Genomic DNA, 15,763 nt, shown 5'->3' on the forward strand with positions numbered 1-15,763 from the left:
AAGAATGTATCATGTGTGCATATGTATCATCATGTGTGTTTATGTATAGAATGTATCAAGTGTGTATATGTAAAAAGTGTATTGAATGCATCATGTATATGTATGGAGTGTAACAAGTGTGCATATGTATGGAGTATTATGTGTGCATTTGTATAGATATGTAGATAGATATATGTATCATGTATATCTATGGAGTGTAACATGTGTGCTAATGCATTGTATCAATTGTATCAATGCGTGGACCTTTGTCAACTTCCAATAGCTCAGTGAATATGTCATTCACCTCTTAACCCAGAGACCCGGGTTCTATCCCTGACAGGAGTGTATATGTGTAGAATGTACCATGTGTGCATATGTATAGAATGTTTCATGTATATGTATGGAGTATCATGTGTGCATATGTATAGAATGTAATATGTGTATCATGTATCTACGTCATGTATATGTATGATGTATCATGTGTGTTTATGTATAGAAAGTATTGTGTGCATATGTATAAAGTGTATATGTGTAAAGATATGTATATGTCCCATGTGTGTATATGTATGAAGTATCATGTGTGTATATGTATAGAATGTATCATGTATTGAGTGTAACCTGTGCATATGTATAGAATGTATATTTGAAGAATGTATCATGTGTGTATATGTAAGGATTATCATGTGTGCATATGTAAAGAATGCATCAAATGTGTAAAGTGTATGGAATGTATCATATGTGCATATGTATCATGTATATGTATGGAGTGTAACAAGTGTGCACATGTAAATAATGTTTCAGGTGTGCATATGCATGAAATTTATCATGGGTATGTAGGTATAGATGTATCGTGTGTATAAGTGTGAAGTATCATATGTGCATATGCATCATGGATATGTATGGAGTGTAACGTGTGCATATGTATGGAATGTCTCGCATGAAGTGTATCATGGGTATGTAGGTATAGATGTATCGATGCATGGACCTTTGTCAACTTCCAATAGCTCAGTGGATATGTCATTCACCTCTCAACCCAGAGACCCGGGTTCTATCCCAGACCCTGACAGGAGTGTATATGTGTAGAATGTATCATGTGTGTATATGTATAAAGTATATGGAATGTATAATGTGTGCATATGTATAGAATGTATCATGTGTGTATATGTATAAAGTGTATGGAGCATCATGTGTGCATATGTATAGAATGTATCATGTATATGTATGGAGTATCATGTGTGTATGTGTATCATGTATCTATAACATGTATATGTATGGTGTATCGTGTGTTTATGTATAGAATGTATTGTGTGCATATGTATGAAATGTATCATATGTGCATATGTATAGAATGTATCATGTATATGTATGGAGTGTATCATATGTGTAGAATGTATCTTGTGTGTATATCTATGGAGTATAATGTGTGCATTTGTATAGAATGTATCTGTATGGAGTATCATGTGTGTTCATGTATAGAATGTATTGTGTGCATATGTATAAAGTGTATATATGTATAGAATGTCCCATTTGTGTATATGTATAAAGTATCATGTGTGCATATGTATAGAATGTGTCATGTATATGTATGGAGTGTAACCTTTGCATATGTACAGAATGTATCAGGTGTGCATACGTATAAAATGTATTGTGTGAATATGTATGGATTATCATGTGTGCATATGTATAATCATGTGTGTTTATGTATAGAATGTATCAAGTGTGTATATGTATAAAGTGTATGGAATGTATCGTGTGCATATGTATTGAATGCATCATGTATATGTATGGAGTGTAACAAGTGTGCATATGTAAAGAATGTATCAGGTGTGCATATGTATGGAGTGTCTCACGTGTGCATATGCAAGAAGTGTATCATGTATGCATGTGTATCATGGGTATGTAGGTATAGATGTATCATGTGTGCATATGTATCATGTATATGTATGGAGTGTCTCATGTGTGCATATGCATGAAGTGTATCATGCATATCATGTATGCATGTGTATCATGGGTATGTAGGTATAGATGTATCATGTATATGTAGGGAGTATCATGTATGCTTAAGTATCATCATGTGTGTTTATGTATAGAATGCATTGTGTGCATATGTGTTAAGTGTTTATATGTATAGAATGTATCAAGTGTGTATATCTATGGAGTATCACGTGTGTATATGTATGGATTATTATGTGTGCATTTGTATAGAATGTATCATGTATATCTATGGAGTGTAACATGTGTGCTCATGCATTAAGTGTATGTGTAGAATGTATCTTGTGTGTATATCTATTGAGTATAATCTGTGCATATGTATAGAATGTATCATGTATATGTTTGAAGTATTATCTGTGCATATGTATTATGTGTGTATCATGTATCTATATCATGTATATGTCTGGTGTATTGTGTGTATGTATAGAATGTATTGTGTGCATAAGTATGGAATGTATCATGTGTGCATATGTATAGAATGTATTATGTGTGTATGTGTATCATGTATCTATATCATGTATATGCATGGTGTATCATGTGTGTTTATGTATAATATGTATTGTGTGCATATGTATAAAGTGTATATATGTAAAGAATGTCCCATGTGTGTATATGTATGAAGTATCATGTGTGTATATGTATAGAATGTGTCATGTATAATGTATGGAGTGTAACCTGTGCATAAGTACAGAATGTATCATGTGTGCATATGTATAGAATGTATATTTGAAGAATGTATTGTGTGTATATGTATGGATTATCATGTGTGCATATGTATCATCATGTGTGTTTATGTAAAGAATGCATCAAGCGTGTACATGTATAAAGTGTATGGAATGTATCATATGTGCATATGTATTGAATGTATCATGTATATGTATGGAGTGTAACAAGTGTGCACATGTAAAGAATGTTTCAGGTGTGCATATGCATGAAGTGTATCATGTATGCATGTGTATCATGGGTATGTAGGTATAGATGTATCATGTGTGTATAAGTGTGAAGTATCATATGTGCATATGCATCATGGATATGTATGAAGTGTAACGTGTGCTTATGTATGGAGTGTCTCACGTGTGCATATGCATGAAGTGTATCAGGTATGCATGTGTATCATGAGTATGTAGGTATAGATGTATCGATGCATGGACCTTTGTCAACTTCCAGTAGCTCAGTGGATATGTCATTCACCCGGGTTCTATCCCAGACCCAGACAGGAGTGTATTTGTTTAGAATGTATAAAGTGTATGGAGTATCATGTGTGCATATGTATGGAATGTATCATGTATGCATGTGTATCATATGTGTAGAATGTATCTTGTGTGTATATCTATGGAGTATAATCTGTGCATATGCATAAAAACGTATCATGTATATGTATGGAGTATCATGTGTGCATATGTATAAAATGTATTGTGTGTATGTGTATCATGTATCTATATCATGCATATGTATGGAATGTATCGTGTGTATATGTATGGAGTATCATGTGTATCATATGTGTAGAATGTATCTTGTGTATATATACAGTATATCTATGGAGTATAATGTGTGCATATGTATAGAATGTATCATGTATATGTATGGAGTATCATGTATATGTATGGAGTGTATCATGTGTGTATATGTATAAATTGTATCTTTTGTGACTGTATCATGTGTCTGTGTGTATATAGTGTATATGTATAGAGCGTATCATGTGTGCATATGTATGGAGTGTATCATATATGCAATTGTATGTATGCATGTGCATCATGAGTATGTAGGTATAGATGAATAGTACGTATGACCCTGACAGGAGTGTTTATGTATAGAATATATTGTGCATATGAATAAAAAAATGTATTGTGTGCATATGTATTGAGTATTTTATGTGTGCATATGTATGGTGTATATGTATAGAGTGCAGCTTGTGTGCATATGTATGGCACACTGTATGTATAGTGTGCTTAAGTATAGAATGTATCGTGTGTGCATAAGTATGGAGTGTATCATGTGTGCATATAGACTGTATCATGCATGTGTATATGTGAAAAATATATCATGTGTGTAAATGTAAAGAGTGTGTATTTGTATAGAGTGTATCGCGTGCATAAATATAGAGTGTCATGTGTGCATATTTATAGTGTACCATTTGTGTATATGTATGGAGTGTATCATGTGTACATATATACAGTATGTATTATGTGCGTATATGTTAAGACATTGTGTAAGTGTATGTATGGAGTGTATCAAGTGTGCATGTGTGTATATTTATAGAATGAATAATGCATATGTAAGGAGTGTGTATGCATAAAATTTATCATTTGTGTATATGTATGGAGTGTATTGTGTGTATATGTATAAAAAATGTATTGTGTCCATATGTATGGAGTGTATCATGTGTGCATACTGTAGGTATGGAGTGTATCATGTGTGCATAGGTATGGAGTGTATCATGTGTACATATGTATGGAGTGTATCATGTGTGCATATGTATGGAGTGTATGTGTCTAATGTATTGTGTGTATTTGGATGGAGTGTATCATATGTGCATAAGTATAGTGTACCATGTGTATCGTGTGCATAAGTATGGAATGTATCATGTGTGCATATCTATAAAGTGTATCATGTGTGTATATGTATAGAGTACAAATTGTATCATGTGTGCATATGTATAGAGTGTATCATGTGTGCATATGTATGGAGAGCATCATGTGTGCACATGTATGGAGTGTATCATGTGTGCATATGTATAGAGTGTATCATGTGTGCATATGTATGTATCCATGTTTATCATGAGTATGTGGGTATAGATGGATAGTATGGAGCTTTGTCAACTTCCAGAAGCTCAGTGAGTATGTAACTCAAGCCAGAGACTCGGGTTCTATACCAGATCCTGACAGGAGTATGTAAAGTGTGCATGTGTAGAATGTATCATGTAAATGTATGGAATGTATTATGTATGCTTATGTATGGAGTGTATCATGTGTGCATATGAATAAAGTGTATCATGTGTGTATATCATGTGTGCATATTCAAAAAACAATATAAGTACCCGGATTACCTACTACTACCAGCAAGATTCTGAAGTGTGAATCCAATCTATGAATTTATGAATGAGAATGTATCGATGAAACTCATGCGATTAGTTCATGTGGTAATGACAAAAGCTGTTTGCCGAATTCATTCATTATTACTCACGTGTCTCACTTTACACTCATGCAAGAACACACAACAGACATAGAAATGGCAATGCATCTAAGATGACTACTTATGATTGGATCACAAATAAAGTACATGCATAACTGTATATCAATGGGCTTAAAGGGTTAGTTCACCCCCAAAATGAAACAGTCATCATTTACTCACCCTTCACCTGTTTCTTGCTCCTGTTGAACACAAAAGAAGTTATTCTGAGACATGTTAGAAACTTCTAACCGCTGACCTTAATGGTATTTGTTTTGGATGTAGATATTTATAACATTCTTCAAAATATCTTATTTTGTGTTCAACAGAATACAGCAGCTCATAAAGGTCTGAACCCACATAAGGGTGCTTAAATAGTGAGAAAAATTTTGTTTGTAGGCAAACTACTCCTTTAAGCATATAGCTTATATGTGATTTACATCAAGCTGGAATAAATATAAATAGTTGGCTATATAACGAGAAGACAGTCATTGATTTTTGGCCATGTCATCAAGGTTGGCAACCCTGTATCTAGCTTGAATCCTGAACTAATATGGATAGAAGAGTAAATGCATGTTATACTTTCAAGTAGTGTTGCTATTGTACTTCCATTTGTAAAATTAACAATTAATACCAAACCTGTGTTTACTCTCTAACCTGTCAAACGCATAAAATATCAACACTGGATCCACAAAAGGATACCTAGGACAAGCAATTCACAGACATCTAGAAGTCAACAGTACAGTGACTCATGCATTTTTCAGAAATCATTAACTTTCAGAATTTTTGATCACAGCAGATGGCAAACTAGCAGCAGTGGAAAAAATCAATCATTATGCATCGAGAGTAAAAAAAAAAAAGCATTTTTATACAAATAAATACTATGCAAATTGGCAAAAGGCAGTAGAGTATCAAACCTTTTCAGATGACCCTTCTCTTCTCGAAGCACTGAGATGAAGGGTGTGTGAGGTCCTCCTGTGGTGAATCCTGAGCCAGACAACACTTTTAGCTTTATCATTCCTGTTCCATTAGAGAGAGTCTGAGTTTAGTGGTTTTGTGATCGGGACCCTTTTTTACAGTCTATGGTATGTACCAGTCAGCTTGTGCTAGTATGATGTTGAAATTGAGGTAAAGTTGGTTTAATATTCCCACATTTGTTCATTGACAACTTATAACAACATTGTTTACCACTCTTTACCCCAATGATGTTGAACTACCATTGTGAAGGCAGAGAAGTTGTACATTGTACATGGCTTTTATGTAACCTTGTGTGGTTATTATTTATTTATTTATTTGTTTGTTTGAGTTTATTCAAAGTCTTATTGTCTAATTTTACAATTGATACTGGGAAAAGACTATTGTTTGGATCAAATCCTTCCTCAGTGCGTAAAGTATGCTATTTCAATTCCTCCATCCACTTTTTCTAATCACTTGTTTTATTGAGGTCTTCATTCATTAACCAATATTCATTTTTTTGTGCAATTTGAAGTAATTAAAAGACATGAAACAACAACAACATAAAGCAATTGAATCAGACTTACCCTTTTCTCCTGTATACGTGCTGCTTTATCAGGCACAGTCACAAACTGTGGAACTTTGTAGGCCTACTTCTGATAAAATAACAAAATCTATATAAAAAATATTGACTGTAACACCTCTATTTGGCGTCATTTGATGTCCTCTTAAGGTACAATCATACAGATGGCCAAAGTTCAAAAGAATAAAGCCTTAATCAACAATTATATTTACTAAAGACAAACATGTCCAGTCAGCACTGTTTGATTCATTCGACTCAACACCGAGCACATTCGTCAGTAACTAAGAAAGTACTTGTCGTAAACAAAACAACAAATTATAAATAAAATATCGACTGTAACGTCTCCATTTTGGCGTCATTCGATGTCCCTTTAAAATACAATCATTAGGACAGCCAAAGTTTACAACTACAAAGCATAAATAAACAGTTATATTACAAACAAACGTCCTTTAGCAACGCATGATTCATTCGAGTCGACACCGAGCACTTACGTCAGCCCAACAAAATTATCATGACGTAATTAATAACATACGTCTTGTAACTTGTAGTTTTATTAGTATTACTGGAATATTACACTTTTAATTAGTGGCAAACTTATGATTTTGCATTTTGTTTCAATGTTCTGCAAATATTCATGAATCATGTTGTTAAAACGGTTTAAATTTAAAAAGAATTCGCTCCAAACGACTGAGTTGTTTGAATGATTCATACTGACTGAACCGATTCAGTCAACTGAACTAAATCGACTCAAAATAGTGATTCGTTCACAACACGAGGATCGTGATGGGTGAGGAAATAAACTTAATAGCCTGCCAGTTTTAACATGTTTCTTTTTTCCCTTTCTTTTTTAATGCAGTTTCCATTCCGTTAATTTCATCCAGCGGTCATGGGCTGACAGAATTTTCTACATAATTTCATATTTTTATTATAAAGATTAAATATCCTGCTCATTCTCATTCTCTTCTCATTATGAGAGAACACATCTGGCAATCTGCTTTGGGTGCCATTCTTGTGTGACCTATAATATATAAGAATCAATTTGCAATGGATGAGTTACCATAAATTAGAATAATCCCACTGTGAATTCCCTTCCTGAAATATCATGACATAGCACAAGGTTAAGAGGCAATTGCAACGAGGCTTGTTGTTTTCTGTTTATCGTCACAAACACATTGGTGAACAAAGCTTTTACAGAAATAAATTAATTAATAGTGAAGCTTGTGGCTTTTTTTATTATCATTTCCTGTTCTTTTGTATTTCTTTTTTAAATAAAAGTAATATAGATGGATGTTGTTGAGTTTGCAGCCTGATGGGGGTAGTTTAACTAATAAAAACAATTGTTTACAATTGTATTTACCCTGTTTATCTTGTTATTTTTTTCTCATTCATTTATTTACCTTTGCCTTATAGTCCCTTTATTCAACAGGGTCACCACAGCGGAATAAACCGCTAACTTATTCAACATGTTTTACACAGCGGATGCCCTTTTTGCAACCCAGTACTGGAAAACACCCATACACACTCACACACTATGGCCAATTTTGTTTACCCATGCGAAAATGGCGAGAACATGCAATCCACACAGAAATGCCAATAAGCCCAGCTGAGACTCGAACCAGCAATCTTCTTGCTGTGAGACGACAGTGCTAACCACTGAGCCACTATGTTGCCTATTATGTTTTTATGTTTGAGAAATAATAACTGAATGACTTTCATATATATATATTTTTACCATGATTTACAGAGGAGAAAACTATTGTTAAAATTCACATTCGATAAGACTGATAATTGTATTATATAATCAATTATTCTGTTATACTTTTATTATACATTTTATGTTATTTTAGATAAATGTATAAATAGGCTAAACAGTTAAGTTTATGGCAAAGATAAAATAAATCCAGTATTAGAAATTAGTTATTAAAAATATTATGTTTGAAAATGTGTTGGAAAAATCTGCTCTCCGTTAAACAGAAATTGGGAAAAAAATTTACAAGCGGTCTAATAATTTAGAGGGGCTAATAATTCTGACTTCAACTGTATGTATATACATATATACACACATATATATATATATATATATATATATATATATATATATATATATATATATATATGAGCAATATACAAGTATCAGTGCGATGTGGCTGTATTTCGGCACGGTTGGGAGGTGTGCGTTGGCTCGAGGCCACAGGACTAGTGTCCCACCAGTGACAATTTACAGTCATATCGCACTTCTACTCGTGATGAAAAAAGTGATGACTAAACGGGTGATTTTTAACATTTTAAGATTATGAACAGCATGAAATGCCATCAATATACAGAGATTTCCCAGTATTTCTCTGTTGCAATAGGAAGACCACAATATTACTATGGTATAAATACAGCACTACAACATACAAAAGAGAGAGATCGACTTAGAAAGTCATTTACCCGTTTAATAATGATTCGATCAGCTGTAGTTTGAAATTACACTGTTTTCCACTTAAGGCTTATTATGCAGTCTCTGTCACCATCTTGTGGATGAACATCGTCAACCGTCTTTGCTCAAAGATAGGCTAATGTCCGCCGACATGCTATCTCTCAGAAATTATCAATATTTAAAATAGGCACTATCCTTATAAATAAACGACATAGTTGCAATCTAAACAACAAAATTTTCATCTAAACACAGCCTCAAAAGTACATTATGTTGCCCAACAGCTGCAATAATTCTCAAACTGTAGAGTCCTTTGCATGTCATTGTATGTGGGCGGAGTAATACACAAGGGTAAAGGATTAACAGCCCCATAATGCAATGATCCAATAAATAAATATAATAATACACAAACAAACACATTAATAAACACAGAATCCAAGCACACTTCTTCCCCCTGATTTGTATTGTTTTGCTTTCTTTTATTCTTCTTTGTGTTTGACTTTGTTGTTGTGGTTTTGTTTTAGAGAGTGTAATCAGTCAGTAAATTAGTTGAGGAGGGAAAACCTGACCTGAGACGAACCGGACAGACTCTGTTGGATCTCACAGTCCATATTTTTCCCTGAGGAGAAGTCGGTTCATATCTTCGAGATGAACTAAGCTGCGATTCATCAGCGAGGAACACACTGGAGTGCTCTCTCAACCTGAGTTACATGCTCCCGTGAGTGTGACATGTTGAGGGATTATCCACAACTCCTGACTGAGAGGAAGCCAGATTCATGCGGACAGAATGGGAGATACTGTATATGAAGACAGAAAGGAAGAAGAACAGATACAGAATGCTGCAAGAATAAGCAGAGACACTGATGTGTATTCAGTAATCAGTTTATGTGCGCTGTAAAAAAATATGTTATTAAACAGATTCCGTGTTTTCTGTTTCTTTACGGTTGTGAATTGCATTATGGGATGTTGATCTCTGCTCTGTCCACTTTTGATGTTGAAAATTTAACTCTACAGTTTAACAAAGTGACTTTTATTGACATTTTGAAATAATTTATAGACAAATTATATAGAGAAATATGTAGATAAATGTTTCTGTAAAGTAACTGAATATGTACTGGACGTTTTTGTACATTATAAAACACCAAGGCGGACAATATATCACTTCAAACTAATAAAAATGTGAATTAAAGTCACTTTGCTAAACTATTAAGTTGAATTTACAACATCAAAAGTTGACAAAGCAGAGATCTACATCACATACTGCAATTCTTTTTTCTTTTCAAGGTCAAACGTTGTTGGAAGAAGATCAAGGTCCCATCATGCAATTGAAAAGCTTAAATAAATGGGAAAAAAATTCCAAATAAAAACATAAATCACAAAATACAGGTTTTTACACTTAAGAATTTCCTGTAGAATCTACATTACCTTACTGGCAGCAGTTTGAGAGTAACTTACTGTAAATCAATTACAGCAACAATATGATTTTTACATTTACAGCACCATTTTAGTACATGTATTTGGTACAGTAAATTCTCCTGAAACCGTATGGGTCCAGTCAGACCAACTGGGAGACGTGTTAAGGCATGGTCCACAAAAAAAGAAGGTGCAAGTGATGTTTATCTACAGTGTCGTATAATCCACAGGAAGTGAGAGTATATTTACAAGTGGGAAATAGTTAATATTACAAAGTACCAAAAAGAATAATGACAAAAAATAGCCCACAAAAATATCAAGTGTCGCTTTAAGCTGTAAAGAAGTGTCTTGAAAAATATCTAGTAAAATATTATTTACTGTCATCATAGCAAAGATAAAATAAATCAGTTATTAGAAATGAGTTATTAAAACTATTATATTTAAAAATGTGTTGAAAAAAAAAATCTTCTCTCCGTTAAACAGAATTTAGGGAAAAAATAAACAGGGGGGGCTAATAATTCTGACTTCAGCTGTATATAAAGAAGCACTGGTTTGGAGTCTGACCTCCTCTTTTATAGGCCAGGCTCCACCTCCTATTTGGAGCAACCATTAACAGGTAAGTTTACCACTGTACCACAATACCTTTACTTTAAAATATACAAAAAATTTCACAATGCGACTTTAAAATACAGTAACATACCGCATAACTGTCCAACAGTAAAATACAGTTTACATTACAGTTCAATGCTGTGTAATTTACAAAAAATCATTGACATCGTTATCGTGATAAAAGTAAATGCAATATATGTCTCGCAGACATTTATTTTTTGCATTGTTTTTTTAATCTAAATTTGACCAATCAGAAGGGGCCTTATCCCCACCTCCCCAGTAGCTGCTGTTTTGATGTTTTTGGCTGAAGCAGCATAAAGGTGAACCCAGAGCTGAAAATAAATACAAATGGCAGGAATCAAGGCAAGAGAGGAAGTGACAACAGCCAATCAGCGTCAGAAAATCTGCTGAGGTTTTCGCTTGTTCAATAGTGTTTAAAGACTAAATGTTTGCACCTTGACACAGTTTTTAGTCATTCAATCATTTTCCTTCAGCTTAGTCCATCTATTCATCAGAAGTTGCCACAGCAGAATGAACCACCAACTTATCCAGCATATGTTTTTCAAAGCTGATACCTTTCCAGCTGCAACCCAGCACTGGGAAACACCCATACACTCTTGCATTCACACACATAGACAAGAGCCATTTTAGTTTATTCAATTCATCAATACCGCATGTCTTTTGACTGTGGGGAAAAATGGATCACCTGGAGGAAACCCACACAAACACTAGGAGAACATGCAAACTCCACACAGAAACTTGAACCAGCGACCTGAGGCGACAGTGCTAACCACTAAGCCACCATGCCGTGTTTTAGTTCTGAATAAAAACATTTCACCTGTTTGTTATTGAACAAATTATTTAAAAACATGTGCATCGCATATCTTATGTAACTTATGTAAATTTATTTAATTTTATTTTATGTTAAAAAAACAAAATTTAAATAAAATATTTTTTTTTAAAGAATCAAGATTTTATCAAGATTGAAATAAATTACAGTAAAAGTACTGTGATATTCTGATGTGAAATTAATTCGTTCATTTTCTTTTCGGCTTCCTTCCTTTATTAATCTAGGGTCGCCACTGCGGAATGAACCGTCAACTTATCCCGCATTTGTTTTACGCAGCGGATGCCCTTCCAGCTGCAACCCATCACTGGCAAACCCATATACACTCATTCACACACATCAATACACTATGGACAATTTAGCTTACCAAACTCACCTGTACTGCATGTTTTTGGACTGTGGAGAAACCGGAACACCCGGAGGAAACCCACGCAAACGCAGGTAGAACATGCAAACTCCACACAGAAACACCAACTGACCCAGCCGAGGCTCAAACCAGCGAACTTCTTGATGTGAGGCGACAGCACTACCTACTGCACCACTGCGTCGCCCTGATGTGAAATATAATTGTGGTAATTAAAAATAATTACTGTAAAAGTACTGTAATGTTATTATACTGTAAAATTAATTTGCAGTAAAGGTATTTTTGCCATTAACAGAAATTGCGGTAAATGAATACTAATGTAAAACAGGTACAAGCTAGCTACTGTAAAGAAGCAGTTACGGAAATTTTCTGGCAACAGTGCTGCAGGTACATTAAGTTACCCTGACTTGCCTAATTAACCTACAGTGGTTAAGTCTTTAAATTGCACTTTAAGGTGAATACTAGTATCTTGAAAAATATCTGGTAAAATATTGTGCTCTCATCATGACAATGATTAAAGAAATCAGTGATTAGAAATGAGTTAAAACTATTATGATATGAAATTTCTTTAAAAAAATAGTATTCATTAAACAGAAAATTGGGAGAAAAAGTTTACAGGGGAGGCTAATAATTTTGACTTCAACTGTATGCTATAGAGTAATTGGTGGTTCATTCCACTGTGGCGACTCATTATAAATAAGGTACTAAGCCGAAGGATAGTAAGTGGCATCTTTCCATACGATTTCCATCTCCAGATACCTCAACTTTCCTGCACACTCAGTATGCAGGCGAACAATCTAAAGACCTTTGCTGGTCTTCTCAATGCAACTAGCACATTACAGAAGCAGCAAGCATCACCGGCCAGTCAGAGGGGGGCACCTGAAAGGACCTGTAAATCCATTTAAAATTAATCGTATATTTGAGCCGGAGTTGAGGTCAGTGGACTGGTGTGTTGGCGATGTCTCTCCGATTGCTTTGTCAGCTGTCAGCTTGTTCCCTCAGCCCGAGAGAAGCTTTGCACATGCCTGTCCGCTCTTATTAGACTCAACTGCTGAAAATCTTTCCCAAATCACCACTGTGCCTCTGACGATTCCTTGTCCTGCTGGCCATGAAACCCCTGCCAGACAGACCCCTAGCTCTCAAGCATGCAGGCGTAGTTGATCTCTGTATACAACACAGTAGACATTTTGAGTCATAAACTGGCATTACATAACAATATCATGGCATTGATTTTAAACTCACTGGCCACTTTATTAGGTACCCGTCCATGTTAACGCATATTTCTAATCAGCCAATTACATGGCAGCAACTCAATGCATTTAGTCATGTATACATGGTCAAGATGATATACTGCAGTTCAAACTGAGCATCAGAATGGGGAAGAAAGGGGATTTAAGTGACTTTGAACATGGCATGGTTGTTGGTGCTAGACGGGCTGGTCTGAGTATTTCAGAAACTGCTGATCTACTGGGATTTCCACGCATAACCATCTCTAGGGATTACAGAGAATGGTCTGAAAAATATCCAGTGAGCGGCAGTTCTGTTGGTGTAAATGTCTTGTTGATGCCAGAGGTCAGAAGAGAATGGCCACTGGTTCCATTTATGACCACAGTGTATAATCTTATGATGGCTACTTCCAGCAGGATAATGTGCCATGTAATAGTGTGAATCATCTCAGACTGGTTTATTGAACATGACAATGAGTTCATTGTACTCAAATAGCCTCCACAGTCACCAGATCTCAATCCAATAGAGCACCTTTGGGATGTGGTGGGACGGGAGATTCGCATCATGGATGTGCAGCCGACAAATCAGCAGCAACTGTCATTGACCATGTCAATATGGACTAAAATCACTGAGGAATATTTCCAGTACCTTGTTGAATCTATGCCACGAAGGATTAAGGCAGCTCTAAAGCCAAACGAGTAATAGTAAGGTGTACCTAAAAAAGTGGCCAGTGAGTCTGTATTTGGTAAAATTTTAGGTCACAATTCATGCAATTAACTACTGGCTTATTGCCTGCCTGTTATTAAGATATTAACAGTTTATTAATAGTTCAATTCAATTTACCTTTATTTGTATAGTGCTTTTACAATGTAAACTGTGTCAAAGCAGCTTCACATAGAAGATCATTGAAAACTGAACTACACTGTTTCAATTTACTGTGTTTAAATTCAGTTCAGTTTAGCTCAGTTCAGTGTGGTTTAATAGTTATAAAGTATAATCTTATTCTGCATCCCTAATCCTACCCAAAACTTAAACCCAGTAGTTTATTAAGCTAGTAATGTTAGCTAAAGGTTTGGTAATACAGTGAATTGTGACCTAAACTGGTGTTACTACACATTTTTGTTAAAAAAAATCTGACAAAGAGGATTTCTATTCTGATGATAGTTTTTTTTTTTGTTTTTTTTTTTTTTAACACAACACTACTGTACATGATGCTCAATGTATTGTTTCAGCCAACAAAACTTTCAGTTAATCCACAGCAGAATGTTGAAATTTTGATCTCAATTGCAACAGAATTTCTAGTTTGGGCTTCTGAGAAGACATTTCTGTGCTCTTTCCTTTCTTTCTTTTCCCCAAATAAAGTGGTCAATCAGTGCTTTTTAAATTACTGTCGGTTGTGTTTAGGGAGGGGTGTGGGTTGGGTGTTAAGTAGCGGAAGCACCGAGCTACTTACATAAAGATAAGGATAAACCATCTATTAAAAGTTGTCAAAAAGAATTTCATTCATTCATTTTCTTTTCTGCTAAGTTCCTTCATTAATCAGGGTCATCACAGCGGAATGAACAGCCAACCTATCTAGCATATGTTTTACACAGCGGATGCCCTTCCAGCTGCAACCCATCACTGGGAAAAACCCATACACTCTCATTCACACACATACCCAATTCACCTGTACCACATGTCTTTGGACTGTGGGGGAAACCAGAGCACCTGGAGGAAACCCACACCAACACAGAGAGAATATGCGAACTCCATACAATGCCAACTGACCCAGCCGAGGCTTGAATAAGTGACCTTCTTGCTGTGAGGCGATTGTGCTACCCACTGCACCACTGTGCTGCCCGAATAACATATTTATTAAACATAAACATTTTCAATATCAAAAACCAAAGGTGGAAAATAAAAGAAAGGCCAAAACAACAAACAAAACAAAGTACGCTATCTAAAATTAAGCGTCTGTTCCAAAAATAAAGATTTGTAAATAAAACACAACTCTACCCTGCTTGTCTATCCTTTAAACAAGAGAAAAAAGTGACAAAAGAAAAGGGTCTTCCCATATATCAAGCAGTAAATAAACTATTTAATTTATTCACTAATTTAGTGAATGAGAGTGTGTTTCCCGGTGCTGGGTTGTGGCTGGAAGGACATTCGCTGTGTAAAACATATACTAATAGTTGACCATTTGTTGGAGCTTTTCTATTTGCATAT

The 15,763-nt window shown here is 34.9% G+C and overlaps 2 protein-coding genes across 31 annotated transcripts in view; both read right to left on the reverse strand.

Moving 5' to 3' along the window:
• Positions 1 to 7,402, reverse strand: part of pcdh15b (protocadherin-related 15b) — a 513,920-nt gene extending 506,518 nt beyond the window's left edge. For 12 of the 30 annotated variants that reach the window (XR_015503451.2, XR_015503442.2, XR_015503434.2 and 9 more), the window contains exons 1-2: positions 6,681 to 7,202; positions 6,057 to 6,159 (exon numbers count right to left, since the gene is read on the reverse strand). The gene's annotated coding sequence lies outside the window, so the exon portion shown is untranslated. Of the gene's footprint in view, positions 1 to 5,322; positions 5,343 to 6,056; positions 6,160 to 6,680 lie in introns of all 30 variants that reach the window. The other 18 variants (XR_015503452.2, XR_015503435.2, XR_015503447.2 and 15 more) reach the window with 5 other exon arrangements.
• Positions 7,403 to 12,457: 5,055 nt separating this feature from the next.
• The window catches only part of si:dkey-187i8.2, a 108,031-nt gene continuing 104,725 nt past the window's right edge, over positions 12,458 to 15,763 (reverse strand). The window contains exon 11 of the mRNA XM_087275877.1: positions 12,458 to 13,492. The gene's annotated coding sequence lies outside the window, so the exon portion shown is untranslated. The remainder of the gene's footprint in view (positions 13,493 to 15,763) is intronic.

This window comes from Danio rerio, chromosome 12 (genome assembly GCF_052040795.2).
Source record: "Danio rerio strain M-AB ecotype USA chromosome 12, GRCz13ab, whole genome shotgun sequence".
NCBI lineage: Eukaryota > Metazoa > Chordata > Actinopteri > Cypriniformes > Danionidae > Danio > Danio rerio.